Source organism: Mya arenaria, chromosome 8 (assembly GCF_026914265.1).
Source record: "Mya arenaria isolate MELC-2E11 chromosome 8, ASM2691426v1".
Classification (NCBI taxonomy): Eukaryota; Metazoa; Mollusca; class Bivalvia; order Myida; family Myidae; genus Mya; species Mya arenaria.
Window position 1 is genome coordinate 69,767,052 of NC_069129.1, and position 17,763 is coordinate 69,784,814.

The following is a 17,763-nucleotide window of genomic DNA, read 5'->3' on the forward strand; positions in this document are numbered from 1 at the left end:
ATTCATAAAATGTAAGATAATATGAAAGTTTAAATATAAGTTTTACTATAATAAGCAACACAGTTTTATTTTTAAGTTAATATATATGTGTTAGTGCATGGCTAAAATACCTTTAAGAAACCGAAGCAACGTGGTTTTAAAAATTGAATGACGAGTAGGAGGAAGACACTAGCGGATCCATTGGGGGCACCCCCCCCCCCCCGCCAAAAAAAATAAATCATCCAAGTTTACTTTTTATTTGGCCATTTGGGGTATTTTCGTTTTGTCATAATTTCCGCGGCACGAAAATACGAAATGGTAGAAATCAGCCACCATCCCATACTAATCTGTTCAACCTAGATCATTCGGAATGAAATCGTTCTGATTAAAAAAACTAGTTCCACAAAGCGGTTACCAGTATGTTATATTAAACTGATATTATATGTATTTAGAGATGGAACATTCTAATTTCGTACACTTAAGGTAGACGTCAAAGGAAAATGTTTTGTGTAAAACTATTAATAACGCTTGTCACTTCCTCGAGGTATGGAGAAATTCCATAAGAAGTATGAAAGTTCTGGTCCACAGTTCTTCAATACACTGATGTACTGTTCTAAGGGAGCTTACTCAAACTTACACTGGTCCAGTATGGCATGTGTACATTCTATGGAAGGATCAGTGACAGTAATGGTAATAACTTGAACTTGCCAAGGGACTCTGATAGCCTCGTTGTCGTTGTCGGTGAGTGTGATAGCCTCGTTGTCGTTGTCGGTGAGTGTGATAGCATAGGTGTCGTTGTCGGTGAGTGTGATAGCCTTGGTGTCGTTGTCAGCGAGTGTGGTAGCTTTGGTGTCGTGGTAAGCGACTCTTATAGCTTTAGTGTCGTTGTCAGCGAGTGATAGCCTTGGTGTCGTTGTCGGCGAGTGTGATAGCCTCGGTGTCGTTGTCGGTGTGTGTGATAGCTTTTGTGTTGTTGTCGGCGAGTGTGATAGCCTTGATGTCGTTGTCGGTGAGTGTGATAGCCTCGGTGTCGTTGTCAGCGAGTGTGATAGCATTGGTGTCGTTGTCGGCGAGTGTGATAGCCTGGATGTCGTAAGCGAGTACGTGTGATAGCCTTGGTGTCGTTGTCGGTGAGTGTGATAGCCTTGGTGTCGTTGTCGGCGAGTGTGATAGCATAGGTGTCGTTGTCGGTGTGTGTGATAGCCTTGGTGTCGTTGTCAGCGAGTGTGATAGCATCGGCGTCGTCAGCGAGTACGTGTGATAGCCTTGGTGTCGTTGTCGGCGAGTGTGATAGCATCGGTGTCGTCAGCGAGTACGTGTGATAGCCTTGGTGTCGTTGTCGGTGAGTGTGATAGACTTGGTGTCGTTGTCAGCGAGTGTGATAGCCTTGTTGTCGTTGTCAGCGACTGTGATAGCCTTGGTGTCGTTGTCAGCGAGTGTGATAGCCTTTGGTGTCGTTGTCGGTGAGTGTGATAGCCTTGGTGTCTTTGTCAGCGAGTGTGATAGCCTTGGTGTCGTTGTCAGCGACTGTGATTGCCTTGGTGTCGTTGTCAGCGAGTGTGATAGCCTTTGGTGTCGTTGTCGGTGAGTGTGATAGCCTCGGTGTCGTGGTCAGCGATTGTGATAGCCTCGGTGTCGTTGTCGGTGAGTGTGATAGCCTCGGTGTCGTTGTCAGTGAGTGTGATAGCCTTGTTGTCGTTGTCGGTGAGTGTGATAGCCTCAGTGTCGTCGTCGGCGAGTGTGATAGCCTCGGTGTCGTTGTAGGTGATTGTGATGTCCTTGGTGTCGTTGTCGGTGAGTGTGATAGCCTTGGTGTCGTTGTCGGTGAGTGTGATGACCTTTGTGTTCGTCAGCGAGTGTGATAGCCTCGGTGTTGTTGTCGGTGAGTGTGATAGCCTCGGTGTCGTTGTCAGCGATTGTGAAAGCCTCGGTGTCGCTGTCAGTGAGTGTGATAGCCTCAGTGTGGCTGTGAGCGTCGTCCCCAGGTGAGTGTTGTCATTCGCTTGCAGTGCTTTTGTTTCAGTCACACAACATATTCTGTGTTTGTTTTCTTATTTAAAATTGCAAAGGTTTATGTAGTAATCATACCGTTTCTTTAAACTAACTTACACTTAAGCTCGTACAATAAGAACAAGCAGTTTTGTAATTCATCCTTTTATTGAATTTATTTTATCTGAATAGATAATTGTTTATACTAATTTAACATCTCATAACACGTATACGTGAAACCAAGACTTTATCGACCTAGATCTTTTACCACATATTTGTTTAGTGATTATTTTGACATCGAAACAGATCGAGAGCTTAAAAACAGTTGCTTATTTTTTTAATTATGGGTCGTAAAATTACATGGTAGGTGATAAACCAGCTGAAATCAATTACGTTAGATGCCATCGTACATCACTCCAAGAGTTTCGTCTCGGGCAAGACTTGTCCATGTGAGATCTTTTGGAATGTAACAATCTGTATACAATTATCGAAGCGCAGTTGCATACATTTTAGATTATGTTTAATAACACATAAGGCCATTTTTTTATTAATTGGTTAACGGATGTTTTTGGAAAAATGTTGGACGGGTGGTGCGAAAAAAAAGGATTTCATACTCATTCTAATTTTTTAACAATACATGTACGTACATGTATTTTTCATAGCGCTTGTGGCGAAACCCAAAACCAAAAGATCAAAATAACAACAAACAGGAAAGACATGTTCATAGATACATATGAATGACATTTGAAATGCTTAAGTATGTTTTGATTTCTATGCAACACAATGTATTCAATGCCTCAATATTATAATGAATATTGATATGTTCAAATGCTCACTTTGTCATACACATATGTTTGGCTTTACTGAGTCTGTCAAATTTTCTCTCCTACCAATTTCAAATTAAAATTAATGTAATCATTAAATAAGCATTTTATACACTTCCACCTTAAAATAATGTCACATTTTAAAGCTGCACTCTCACAGATTGAATGTTTTGACAACTTTTTTATTTTTTGTCTCGGAACGAGCCAGTTTTTGCGAAAACCTATGGAAACCAGTTATATAAGACTGCTGACAAAAAATTAGATCGCAGATTTTATATTTCTGTTCAAAAACTGATGTTTTATGCATTTATTCTAAACCGTTAGTAACGGTTTAAGCCATAAAACATTATTTTTGGAACGGAAATATGAATATCTACGACCTTTTTTTTGTCAGCAATCATATATCATTGGTTTGCAGATATTTATGCAAAAATTTGCTTTTTCCAAGACAAAAAATAAAAAAGTTGTAAAAATGGTATATCTGTGTGTGAGAGTGCAGTATCCTATTTTCAACACTATTTCCACAAATCAACATTACAATGAATATGCCTGTGTCTCCTTATTGCTGGCCACTACTTCTTCTCAACAGAAAAAGCACAATGTAACAAATTTCACTGACTCATTTATTTATTAAATGGAATATGGAAATGTAAATAATAAAAATGACTTTATATTCAGTAATGAATTCTTTGAAGTTAGGATATTTCTCTGCAGCTTTAACAAAATTTAAGTTTATTTATTTTTTTGTATGATCTCAGCTCAATTGAGGCCGCCATTTTGAAAACTGCATCCTTATGTTGCACAGGAACAGGCAACAGGTTTTACATCATTTCATGTGGGCAACACACACGTTTTCGAAATAATTGAGCGGCGGATCCTTTAACCAATTTATTAAAAAAGAGGCCTAAGACGTATGTACATGTATCTTACTCAGCTACTGTACCAGTTACTGTACCCAGTGATGATTCGACCTAATTAGGTGCCCGATTTATTCATGTTAATTGTAACAAAAATCTAGAACTGTTACATTTGAATATCTTTACAAAAAATAGTCCGAGTGCAACTTGATCTTTTTATGGTAGTCTTAATATTCGGTTAAGCAGTAAATTGGTTCAAAGAGGTAGATTCAGTCGAGTTGCTCCTACGGATTTTTTTTCCATCTTGATGCATGTCATTAGCTTGTACTAATACTAATGCATACCTCTTGTTTCCGAAATAAAATTCTTTATGGCGGAAAATTAAACTCACTTTTAATTAACTTGTATCGGTGTTCTATATAAATCTTTATATTAGCAATAAATGGAGTAAAACTGAAATCAGATTGATTTCTTTTGCTGGGATATTTGAATTCAAATCAGTGGGAACTACATTCAAATGAATAATAAGGATTTGGAAAGAAATAGGTGACTTAGCCCCATTACCATGCTTTCGGCATGAATCCCTATACTTAAACAGACCCCAGCTATTCTTCAGGATTGTCAATTATCATCGGTTTAATAGAACCTATGATTGATGATAAAAACTGATGCTGAACGAGTGCTTTGTAAATGAAATACGCAAGGAAATAAATCTCGCCATTAAAATTGAGACCATAAAATGAATGTCAATATTATTGAAATAATTTACGCCACATTAAGTCGAGAGAATGTCAGAAAAGTAAGTCCGTGTGACCGAACTGTTATAATTTAAGCCTCCATTCGTTATTTCCATTTTGTTTGGAGTTATATTTTTTCAACAATAAATCTTGCTTTTTGGGATAACAATATTATCCATTGAGTGATTCCATCGCTGTAAGTATTTTTAAGTCATTCTTTACTTATTTCATTTTACCGATGTTTTGAACAGAACAGGGAACAGAACAGAAAATGTATTATTGACTTCAGCATACACAGCTCATCGTCACATTACACAAATATAAAACAGAAATATAGAATACACATCCACACACACAATCAATCAAAACAAACATAGTTACATTACAATGCGGTTTAGATTATTTTTGTATCATAAACATATTTTTTTAGAAATTACACAAAAATGAAAAGAAAAAAAGAAAACATCAACCAAGTTACATACACATCATCGTGCATGATGGTTGATATGAAAGTGAGAATGTTAAATATATCATTTTACACATAAACCTTGGAAATCGCGGAAAGAAATAGAATGACACATAAAAATAGCGGCGACATTGCCGTTTATAAAGGAACCTAATACAAATAGATCAGAGATAAATCATTTGTGAATAAACAGCAACAGAAAAACAAAACAAAAGGCATGCAAAAAGTTAATACAAAGACATATACAACTCGTCTTTTTGGTGTCAATTCATTAATATAACAATTAGGCATTGTTCTTTCTTATTTCAAAGGCTTTAAAACAAAACAAAAATACTAATTTAACAAGAAGTGATTTAGTATCAGTTTGCAGTAGAAAAATAAACTTGGCCATACTAGGATGTTTGAAAAGTATCTTGGTATATAATTTCTACGAACATCAGCATACACTAGATATTTTAAGACAAAATGGTACTCGTCTTCCAAATCATTTAAGTTACAAAATGTACACTTCCTATCATTTCTTACAATGGTAGTATGTCTGCCAACTTCAATATTTAATCTATGGGATGATAGTTTTAATTTTGCAAGTACTTGTCTCTACTTAATGTTATCTAATTTATAAATATAACTTGAAACTTCGAATGTATCTTCGAGTTCTTTATATTTAAATAATGAGCAACAACTTTCCATACCCACTCTACAGTCTGAAATATATCTCGGAGCCTATTTCTAATCAAAGGTACAAAGGCAGTCATATTTACTGTTTCTGAAAAAAGCCACACGTCATGAAATTCCAAATGCTGCAAAACATCTCGAACATTTGAGACCCAATTTCTAACAGCATGGTTTGCATTTATCTCTCTTAATTCTTTACCGATAGTTGTCCTTAAAAACCAATTATCAGTTTTGCTAGTGAATAGTTCGATAAAATATTTAATAATCCGAATATATCGTTCGATATACAGCGGAAACCGACCTAGTGCACTGTTTAAAGACAATGTATTTGTAGACCGTTTTACTGTAAGTATACATTTACAAAATCGTTTTTGCACTCTTTCAAAGCACTCATATTTCCCAATTCCCCAAACCTCCGACCCATTATTAAGTACAGACAAAACTTATGAATCAAACAGATTAAACATAATTTTAACTGGAACAGTTGTATCTTTTATAAAATAAAGCAAGCCATTCATTGATGGAAGACCTTTTCCAGCGAAAGTTTTAGCTGCTTCAGCAAAAGAACCACCAGACGTTAGTACTACACCTAGGTAATTTAAAGAGTTAACTATTTCAACATCGACACCGGCATATTTCTATTTATCAGTTCGCAAAAGTCTACCACCTTTTTTGAAGACAACAATTTTAGTTTTCTCAACATTTACTCTTGAGTTTCCAACTATTACAATAAGTTTCTAACCGATCAAGTGATTTCTGAAGGTCTTCTTAGTACAGCGGCATCGACGTCAGCAAACAACAATAGGTAAATATTAAATTCATCAATGGTGAGCCCGGCTTTGGTTCCTTGCCGCATATGTAACTCAATGGCATTTAATAATAGGGAAAAACAGATCAGTGAAGTTATCTCCCCTTGAAATAATCCGACATTACTGTCAAAGAAATCAGGCAATGTACCTACATGTTTAACAATAAAGCTTCACTTCTTCGTTCATTGAACGTAACAGAGCCAAAAAATACTATCAATTATTAGCCATCGATACTTGATTTTATACCACATATTACTCCTATCAATGCATTCATATGCTTTTTTTAAAAGTCAACAAAACAACAGTAGAACTTCTGCTTAGAATTTAGCTGCCTTTGAATCAGAGAACGTAGAATAAAGTTAGGATCAACGGTACAATAATTATTCTTAAAGCCAAATTGAGCATCAGTGAGAACATCATACGCCTTAGTCCATTCTGTAAGCCTCCCGTTTAAAAAATGTAAATAATTTTTCAAAGCAACTGATCAACGTAATGCCCCTATAATTATTGGGATCCGACTGATCTCCTTTTTTAAATACAGAGATTATTGCACCGTTAGCCCAGGACCAGGGGAATGTTTCCTTTCAAGAATGGTATTGAAAAATAAATGTAAGGGCTTAATCAAAATCGGGACACTGGCTTTAAAGTGCTCATACAAAATATTATCAATGGAACATGTCTTGTTACTTCCAAGTTTACCAATCGCCTTCAATGTTTCTTCTGCACTTCTATCCAAACACTCAGGTAGGTGAAAAACTATCATTATTTCTGTCAAAATCAGACGTTTAAACCTCCAACAATGGTTGCAACGCTTGGAATAATCGGTTATAATCAGTGTATGGATTTATCGCAAATATATGTTATTCAAATGTTTGGAAGCATAAACTGATGATGTGATCAAGTGCTCGTGCCGACTTGTTTAATGTCGACTAATCATATTAATACATGCTGTCACAGTCATGTCAACTTATTAAGTGGATGAGCGGGGCAGATTTTCCCCATTGGCAAATGTTTGGCATAAGATACAACATAAGACAGAAATGATGATGATGATGATGATGATGATGATGATGATGATGATGATGATTACCATAGTAACATTCATTTCTTGATGTCGTTTGTTTTATATCATACGAAATCAAGAATAGAATATAATTTATAATCATTCTATCTATCATTCTGGTGCTCTGAGGGAATAGAGCCCGGAAACATCACGAGTGGAGCGGCGGTCAATGATTCCCGGTGGGAGGTCTGCACAATCCATCTGAATGGTGTTTCCAAACCGTGCGAAAAGTTTACGTTCAACGATGAGATGAATACTATAGTGTCTCGGGTATGCACGTCCCACTAGCATTAAAATACAGAATAACAATCAATGTTCGTTTACTTCCGTTGAATGAAATTAATTACTAGTATATGTCGAAGAAAGGGCCAACTCGTACACATAATTACCAAACAAATGCGTGATTTTAATTTTCCAAATTTAAGTTTTCCGTTTATGACCGCGAGTGGATCTCCTCAACTATAACCTCCATCCAGATGGCCGGCGTCTTCGTGGGAAACATCGCATATGGCCAGGTCGCCGACCTTATTGGCCGAAGGAAGCCTTTCTTTGCATCCATATTGGCGCTTGTCCTCCTCAACATTGGCACCGCGTTTTCTGTTTCCTGGGTAATGTTCGCCGTCTTCCGATTCCTAATCGGGGTTTCCGCGGGATTCGAACTCACTGTTCAGTACAGCCTAGCCGCAGAAAATAGTGTCCACATCCCATACTAAAAGTTGAGCGTGAGGTCAAATGTATTATGTACAAACCACTGTTTTACTATCCATATAATTGGTAATCTCGGTGGCGAAGGTAGACCGATGTAAACCATATGACTTACTGTGTTAGTACATATTTGTGATTGTTTCGTCAGGCTCGTTGGAGGACGTGGGTTGTGGCTATCCCTTCCTGGGCCATAGAAACTTCGCTGTTTGCCCTCGTCTGCTGGGCCCTGAACGACTGGTTGTGGATCCACATTGCCACCGCCGCCACTGGAATCCCTCTTCTGTTCACATACTGGTAAATTGGTGCTATTAGTTGCTTTTGTCAGCAGATTCTAGATGGCTCCGTACGTTTCTGTAGACCTTCGCCAAGGTTCTGCGACGTAGTTGTATTCCCACAGAATCTTTTTTTGTTTAGTGAACCACATATATTAATATCCTTAAACAAAAATTTCTAAAACTAAATGGATAGTGTATGTACCATAAATGGGCTTAGTTGGGCTAGTTGACCTTACATGTATTTCCATTGTTTTTAGGTTTGTTCCTGAGAGTTTTCGTTGGTATATCGGTCATGACAGAATCGAGGATGCCAAAAAAAAATAGTAAAAAAGATGGCGCAATTTAACAGGAAGCCTGTCCCCAAGAGCTTGGACTATATAAGGAAGGAAAACGCAGAAAGCGGGGACCAGAAATATTTCTTAAGCGACTTGTTTAAAGAAAAAAAAACTGCGACTGTATACGTGCCTATTTATGATAGTTTGGTAAGTTCGTGTCTTCGTTACATCGTCACAATACAGTAGTCTAAAATGGTGTGCTTTTGTGAATATATTTAAATCAAACATTCAAACATGTCCTGTTCCATCATTCCCGTTCGTCTATATTTTTATTCACAACATATGACCTATAAATGTTATCAAAACGTGTGAACCTTTGGGTTGCCTGGATATGGTCTTTGACATTGACCCACTTTGACCACTGAGAATAACACCCAATATGACCTTCATTCACTGTGACATTAACCTTCATTTGCAGGATGACCTTGGGGATTACTTCTTACGGGATCCAGTTTGGTGTACCTAGGCTGTCCGGAAATCTGTTCATGAACATGTTTATTTTAGGCCTCGCTTCAAGCCCAATACAATTTATCAGCATCTGGCTTCAGAACAGGTACGGCTTGAACTATGTTTGCTTAGAATATCTTCTAATTGCTGCGTGTGAAAAACGTGTGTGTGTGTGTGTGCGTGTGCGCGTGCGCGTGCGTGTGCGCGTGCGTGTTCGTGTGTGTGTTAGTGTTTGTGTTTAAGATTTTATATGTGTGTCGTTTTGTCTTTAAAAGAGAAACAGTCAAAGAATAATTATTTTTAAAAAGTAAATAAGATGTGTTTTTTTGCTTTGAGTTTTCTTGTGTGTTAGCTTCTATACTTTTATTCTTGCCTGTCAGACTGGGCCGAAAGAAAACGGCCTGGCTGTTTTATGGTCTGGGTGCAGCGGCGGCGTTCGCAGTGGCTGTAACAGCAAGACTCCCAGGTAATATTTCCATCACAAACATTTTTTCTGAGGACACGCAGGAGCTGGTTATTTAAACCTGTCTGGGCTGGAGATAAAGGTATCGAGCCTTTCAAATCATTCACCGTTGATATTATTAAACCTTTCCCCAGGTCTGCCACCACGTTCCCGTATATCGGTATGCTTACAAACAATATTTAGTGGTTATTAATCGGCCGAAAGAGTAATTTTTGTTCCGGGAATATGTGGTCTTTATTTGTAACTATTTATAAAACCCATGTATATTACGCTTTAATAAACGCATTTAGTATATGCATACGTAATAGTCATGATGGAAATGGTGAAATATGTGTTGTGAATGTCAAACACTTCAAAGCTAGAGCCTCTGGCAGAGGCATCATTCTAAACAGTGTGAACTACTTCTAAAACACAATCTTGAAAAAAACCCTTAAAGCTAAGATGGTCCATTAAATGAGTCCTAGAGATATAAACATAACCAAGAATAATTGACGACATTTCATCTGTTTGCAGCCACCAGTATTGAACTCGGTACTTTTCGATAACGCCACTGTGAACATACATTTAATTGAGAGTCATATAGCATGTAAAGAATGATCATTGGCAATGTTTTAATGATTTAGTTTTGCTTTACGTAAAATGAACATTCATCATATCATTATTGTGTCAACGTGTTTGGTTTTCAGCTAAAATGCAATAGTTCATTGAAAAGGATTATACACACGGGTAGTATATAAGTTGTTTCAAATTTGCAGATAGCCAGGGTCAAGACTTGGCCACAAACTGTTTCGCAATTACGGCATTGACTTTGGTGTATGCCGCCTGGTCGCCAATCCAGACTCTCACAATAGAAACCTACCCTACCGTGATCAGGTATAATCGCTATAATCGCTACAGGCATAATGCTGCTTGTTTACATTTAATTTATCGCGTCATTTGCAAGTTTGTATGTTTTCTATTTTATATTATTATTTAAAATATTCATTATCTAACCTTCTAGTTATATAAACAAAGCCGCAAAATGGATCAGTTGTTCAGAACTCTGTAAAAGTTCACAACATTGTTAAAGTCCTCGTTGTTAATTTTCAAATCGTCACCGATCTGCAAGTTAAATGAATACACTTGAGATCGGCTGAATTTCTTACAAGATTTGAGCCAGCATTTTAGCTGTAAATGTTTATTTTTAAATGTGTGAGATCGCTTTCCAATATTTCACCTGTGTGAGCACGCTTACCAATATTCCAAATGTGTGAGCACGCTTACCAATATTTCACATTTGTGAGCACGCTTACCAATATTTCAAATGTGTGAGCACGCTTACTAATATTTCACATTTGTGAGCACGCTTAACAATATTTCACATTTGTGAGCACGCTTACCAATATTTCATATTTGTGAGCACGCTTACCAATATTTCACATTTGTGAGCACGCTTTCCAATATTTCACGTGTGTACGCACGCTAACAAATATTTCACATGTGTGAGCACGTTAACCAATAGCTCACATATGTGAGCACGCTTAACAATATTTCACATGTGTGAGCACGCTTACCAATAGTTCACATGTGTTTGAACGCTAACCAATATTGCACATGTGTGATAACGCTAACCAATATCTCAGATGTGTGAGCACGCTAACCAATATTTCACTTGTGTGAGCACGCTTACCAATATTTCACTTGTGTGAGCACGCTTACCAATGTTTCACATATGTGAGCACGCTAACCAATATTTCACATATGTGAGCACGCTAACCAATATTTCACATGTGTGAGCACGCTAACCAATATTTCACATATGTGAGCACGCTAACCAATATCTCAGATGTGTGAGCACGCTAACCAATGTTTCACATATGTGAGCACGCTAACCAATATTTCACATATGTGAGCACGCTAACCAATATTTCACATGTGTGAGCACGTTAACCAATATTTCACATATGTGAGCACGCTAACCAATATTTCACATGTGTGAGCACGCTAACCAATATTTCACATATTTGAGCACGCTAACTAATATTTCACGTTTCATAGTTAACAATGTTGTCGTTAACTTTAACAATGTTCTGAATATTCGGCCCAGTGTATGTGAATCAACAGACGGATATTTCATCTTACGGAATTAACAGTTCATAAACGATCGCACAAGCACTGATTCCACCGATAGCCACAATCGTAACAACTCGGCTATCTCCGGCAAGCTTCGAGATAGACATATCTTGATATTAGCCGAGGAGTTCCGATTGCGATAGCAATAGTAGATGAAAGGCTCATAGGTCTTATACATAGTTCAGTATTGTTCAAATGTCCGGAATCAATGACACAGCCTTAAAAAGAACATATTTTCATTCGTACGCCGGTTACATATGGTAAGACAGTATCACACGGAAAAAGAAATTAAACGTTAATATCACAGAACAAAATTATTTTAACAACACTTGCATAAATGGCTGATATTTTACGTTAACTAAAAGCAACAACAACAACAACAACAAAACAACATCAACAACAACAACAACAATACGTTATTTTGTAAAGAAATCGCAGCTACTTGATAGTAGAATGAATTTCATATTACCATATCACTAAAAACTTGTAACCTTCAAGAGGAAATTGTAAAATTCATGCAATCAACAGTACACTATCAGTCTAAATTCACTTCCATGTTTAACATTATCAATACAGATCAAAAACACACTTGCTGCACCCACAACCCGAGTTTATAAACTAAGGGCGTTTTTGGTGGTAATAAACTAGTTTCGGTTTAATATCGGTTTCACGACGTGTGTATTTGTTTTAACAGTTTCAAATAAAATGAGACCAGTTTTATCGTTTGTTTTACGAAAACCAAAACTGGTTTTTGGAAATATCAAGGCCCCATCCGGAGGCGGTTTCGTCGGTTCCTACCATTCAAAAACTAGTTGACTTTGAAAAAAAATAACCCATGGCGGGCTGTGATTCAACACCTGTGTTGAAACACAACAGGCAAACGATCATCTGCTATATCATTGTTTTGAAGACATTCATAACTAAGGGCAAAATGCAAAAGCTCCACGAGTGTAAACATTTTGTACACAAAACCATGCATTTGTTATTTCAAGCAAACCTTTTGGAACAGGTTGCCAAACCGTCGAAACCCATGAAACCATAACTCAAACTAGTTTTGTATCAACAAAAACGCCATTATATACGAGCGCTTTGCCCGCGTGAATTTCAAACACGAGGTTATTGGACGAAGTAACTGTTTTGCACCATGTTGTCAATAACTAGCCTAATACTTCATCAAGACGCCCTAGATATTGAAAGGATAAACTCCGCCTCCTTGTAACCGCTTCGACATGCGAGTGAATGGTGAGTCAAAAAAAGGTAAAAATACCTTCTATTTTTTTTAAAGTAGATCCGCCCTTCCAGATATGCTTTACATTGCAGAAATTTGGGTTACGGAACCCAGAACACGATGACCAGGATCGGAGCGATAATAGGACCACAACTTGTCTTCCTGGTCGGTGGATTTTTTCTTAATTGTTGAAAGCTTGCATATGGAGTTCTGTTTCTTTGCGTTTGATTCTGTGGACTAAAGGTCGTGAAAATCTTTTCTTTCTTGTATGAACATTATCTGAGCAAAAACAAGAAATTGCTTTGATGTAAGACCATGCATCGTGCCCATGGCAATTCAATGGAATGTGTGGTGACAAAAGCTAGCTTGGGGAAATTCAACGTGCTCCTGTATTTTTATAGGCAATTCGTCAATGTCAACTTACGTTTCTTAACATAGTTATTTTAACTGTACATGCTGCTTTAATGTCATTTTCAGTCACGTAAATGGGCGTCAACATTTATTACCAGCTGGTAAACATTTAAAGAGTTCGAAGGAGTAATAGCGTAACATCTATGTTGTGTGTGTTTATTTCCTTTACAACTACCAGAAAATCACCTTGATATAAAGCGTTCGGTTTGTTTCTGTTGTAGGAGACAATGTTTGAGGGAAGCCTGTATTGGATCTCAGGCACGGCGCTTGTGGTCGCCATGGCGCTGCTCGTGCCCATACCGGAAACTGGAAGTACAGACCTCGTTGACAAAATCGTTTTGCCAATGACGCCGCCTTCGGTAGAAGATGATGATAGCGAAGAAAAGCAGGAGACGACGAGTCTTGTGTCACATTCATGTTGATTTTGCTAGGAGCCAACATGTCTTAGCTCTTCCTTTGCTTTGAATGTTTAACAGTACTTATACAGTTCGTCTTTTACCTCTTTTAACGGATTTTTTTTGGAAAAATGTTGGACGGGTGGTACGAAAAAAAAAAGAAAAAAAAAGGATTTCATACTCATTCTATTTTTTTTACAATACATGTACGTACATGTATTTTTCATAGCGCTTGTGGCGAAATCCAAAACAAAAGATAAAAATAACAACAAACAGGAAAGACATGTTCATAGATACATATGAATGACATTTGAAATGCTTAAGTATGTTTTGATTTCTATGCAACACAATGTATTCAATGCTTCAATATTATAATGAATATTGATATGTTCAAATGCTCACTTTGTCATACACATATGTTTGGCTTTACAGTCCAATTTTCTATCCTACCAATTTCAAATTCAAATGAATGTGATCATTAAATAAGCATTTTATACACTTCCACCTTAAAATAATGTCACATTTTAAAGCTGCACTCTCACAGATTGAATGTTTTGACAACTTTTTTTTATTTTTTGTCTCGGAACGAGCCAGTTTTTGCGAAAACCTGTGGAAACCAGTTATATAAGACTGCTGACAAAAAATTAGATCGCAGATTTTATATTTCTGTTCAAAAACTGATGTTTTATGCATTTTTTCTAAACCGTTAGTAACGGTATAAGCCATAAAACATTATTTTTGGAACGGAAATATGAATATCTACGACCTTTTTTTGTCAGCAATCATATATCATTGGTTTGCAGATATTTATGCAAAAATTTGCTTTTTCCAAGACAAAAAATAAAAAAGTTGTAAAAATGGTATATCTGTGAGAGTGCAGCTTTAAGTCAATATTATTACAAACTTTCAGTTTTACTGTCACTTTTTGTTGATGTTTTTTGAAGCACATCCTGACTGCAAGAGTATCCTATTTTCAACACTATTTCCACAAATTAACATTACAATGAATATGCCTGTGTCTCCTTATTGCTGGGCACTACTTCTTCTAAACAGAAAAAGCACAATGTAACAAATTTCACTGACTCATTTATTTATTAAATTAAATGGAATATGGAAATGTAAATAATAAAAATGACTTTATATTCAGTAATGAATTCTTTGAAGTTAGGATATTTCTCTGCAGCTTTAACAAAATTTAAGTTTATTTTTTTTTTGTATGATCTCAGCTCAATTGATGCCGCCATTTTGAAAACTGCATCCTTATGTTGCAAAGGAACAGGCAACAGGTTTTACATCATTTCATGTGGGCAACACGTTTTCGAAATAATTGGGCGGCGGATCCGTTAACCAATTTATTTTTTAAAAAGGCCTAAGACGTATGTACATGTATCTTACTCAGCTACTGTACCAGTTACTGTACCCAGTGATGATTCGACCTAATTAGGTGCCCGATTTATTCATGTTAATTGTAACAAAAATCTAGAACTATTACATTTGAATATCTTTACAAAAAATAGTCCGAGTGCAACTTGATCTTTTTATGGTAGTCTTAGTATTCGGTAAAGCAGTAAATTGGTTCAAAGAGGTAGATTCAGTCGAGTTGCTCCTACGGATTTTTTTCCATCTTGATGCATGTCATTAGCTTGTACTAATACTAATGCATACGTCTTGTTTCCGAAATAAAATTCTTTATGGCGGAAAATTAAACTAACTTTTAATTAACTTGTATCGGTGTTCTATATAGATCTTTATATTAGCAATAAATGAAAACACATTAACTGGTCATATTATTCAACTCCGTGTATTGCTGCCGTGTTTTGCAGTTTTAGAAAGGCAGTCGTAGGATTCGATTAACGGACTTTCAGAAACACAAGACTATTTTGCATCGCCTTACAAGATCATTTGAAAAAGGGCCTTACAAACCCGCCAACACTGCAAAGCACGCACAAAACAGATACAATACCAGTATTCTTATGTTAGAAACCTGGAGTATAGATCAGCAAATTGTAAGTATAAACTTAAAGAACAATTTCTTTTCGATTGAGGACATACTTTTAAGACTGTGAATGTCAAGTATTGGTCAGGGGTTGTAAAGTTCAGGAGTAATACTGAAATCAGATTGATTTCTTTTGCTGGGATATTTGAATTCAAATCAGGGGAACTACATTCAAATGAATAATAAGGATTTGGAAAGAAATAGGTGACTTAGCCACATTACCATGCTTTGGGCATGAATCCCTATACTCAAACAGACCCCGGCTATTCTTCAGGATTTTCAATTATCATCTGTTTAATAGAACCTATGATTGATGATAAAAATGGATGCGTGAACGAGTGCTTTGTAAATGAAATACGCAAGGAAATAAATCTCGCCATTAAAATTGAGACCATAAAATGAATGTCAGTATTATTGAAATAATTTACGCCACATTAAGTCGAAAGAATGTCAGAAAAGTAAGTCCGTGTGACCGAACTGTTATAAAAGCCTCCATTCGTTATTTCCATTTTGTTTGGAGTTATATTTTTTCAACAATAAATTTTGCTTTTTGGGATAACAATATTATCCATTGAGTGATTCCATCGCTGTAAGTATTTTTAAGTCATTCTTTACTTATTTCATTTTACCGATGTTTTGAACAGAACAGAGCACAGAACAGAAAATGTATTATTGACTTCAGCATACACAGCTCATCGTCACATTACACAAATATTAAACAGAAATATAGAATACACACCCACACACACAATCAATCAAAACAAACACAGTTACATTACAATGCGCTTTAAATGATTTTTGTATCATAAACATATTTTTTTTTTAGAAATTACACAAAAATGAAAAGAACAAAAGAAAAAAGAAAACATCAACCAAGTTACATACACATCAGCGTGCATGATGGTTGATATGAAAGTGATAATGTTAAATATATCATTTAACACATAAACCTTGGAAATCGCGGAAAGAAATAAAATGAGACATAAAAATAGCGGCGACATTGCCGTTTATAAAGGAACCTAATACAAATAGATCAGAGATAAATCATTTGTGAATAAACAGCAACAGAAAAACAAAACAAAAGGCATGCAAAAAGGTAATACAAAGACATATACAACTCGTCTTGTTTTTGGTGTCAATTCATTAATATAACAATTAGGCATTGTTCTTTCTTATTTCAAAGGCTTTAAAACAAAAAAAATACTAATTTAACAAGAAGTGATTTAGTATCAGTTTGCAGTAGAAAAATAAACTTGGCCATACTAGGATATTTGAAAAGTATCTTGGTATATAATTTCTACGAACATCAGCATACACTTGATATTTTAAGACAAAATGGTACTCGTCTTCCAAATCATTTAAGTTACAAAATGTACACTTCCTATCATTTCTTACAATGGTAGTATGTCTGCCAACTTCAATATTTAATCTATGGGATGATAGTTTTAATTTTGCAAGTACTTGTCTCTACTTAATGTTATCTAATTTATAAATATACCTTGAAATTCGAATGTATCTTCGAGTTCTTCATATTTAAATAATGAGCTACAACTTTCCATACCTCTACAGTCTGAAATATATCTCGGAGCCTATTTCTAATCAACGGTACAAAGGCAGTCATATTTACTGTTTCTGAAAAAAAGCCACACGTCATGAAATTCCAAATGCTGTAAAACATCTCGAACATTTGAGACTCAATTTCTAACAGCATGGTTTGCATTTATCTCTCTTAATTCTTTACCGATAGTTGTCCTTAAAAACCAATTATCAGTTTTGCTAGTGAATAGTTCGATAAAATATTTAATGATCTGAATATATCGTTTGATATACAGCGGAAACCGACCTAGTGCACTGTTTAAAGACAATATATTTGTAGACCGTTTTACTGTAAGTATACATTTACAAAATCGTTTTTGCACTCTTTCAAAGCACTCATATTTCCCAATTCCCCAAACCTCCGACCCATTATTAAGTACAGACAAAACTTATGAATCAAA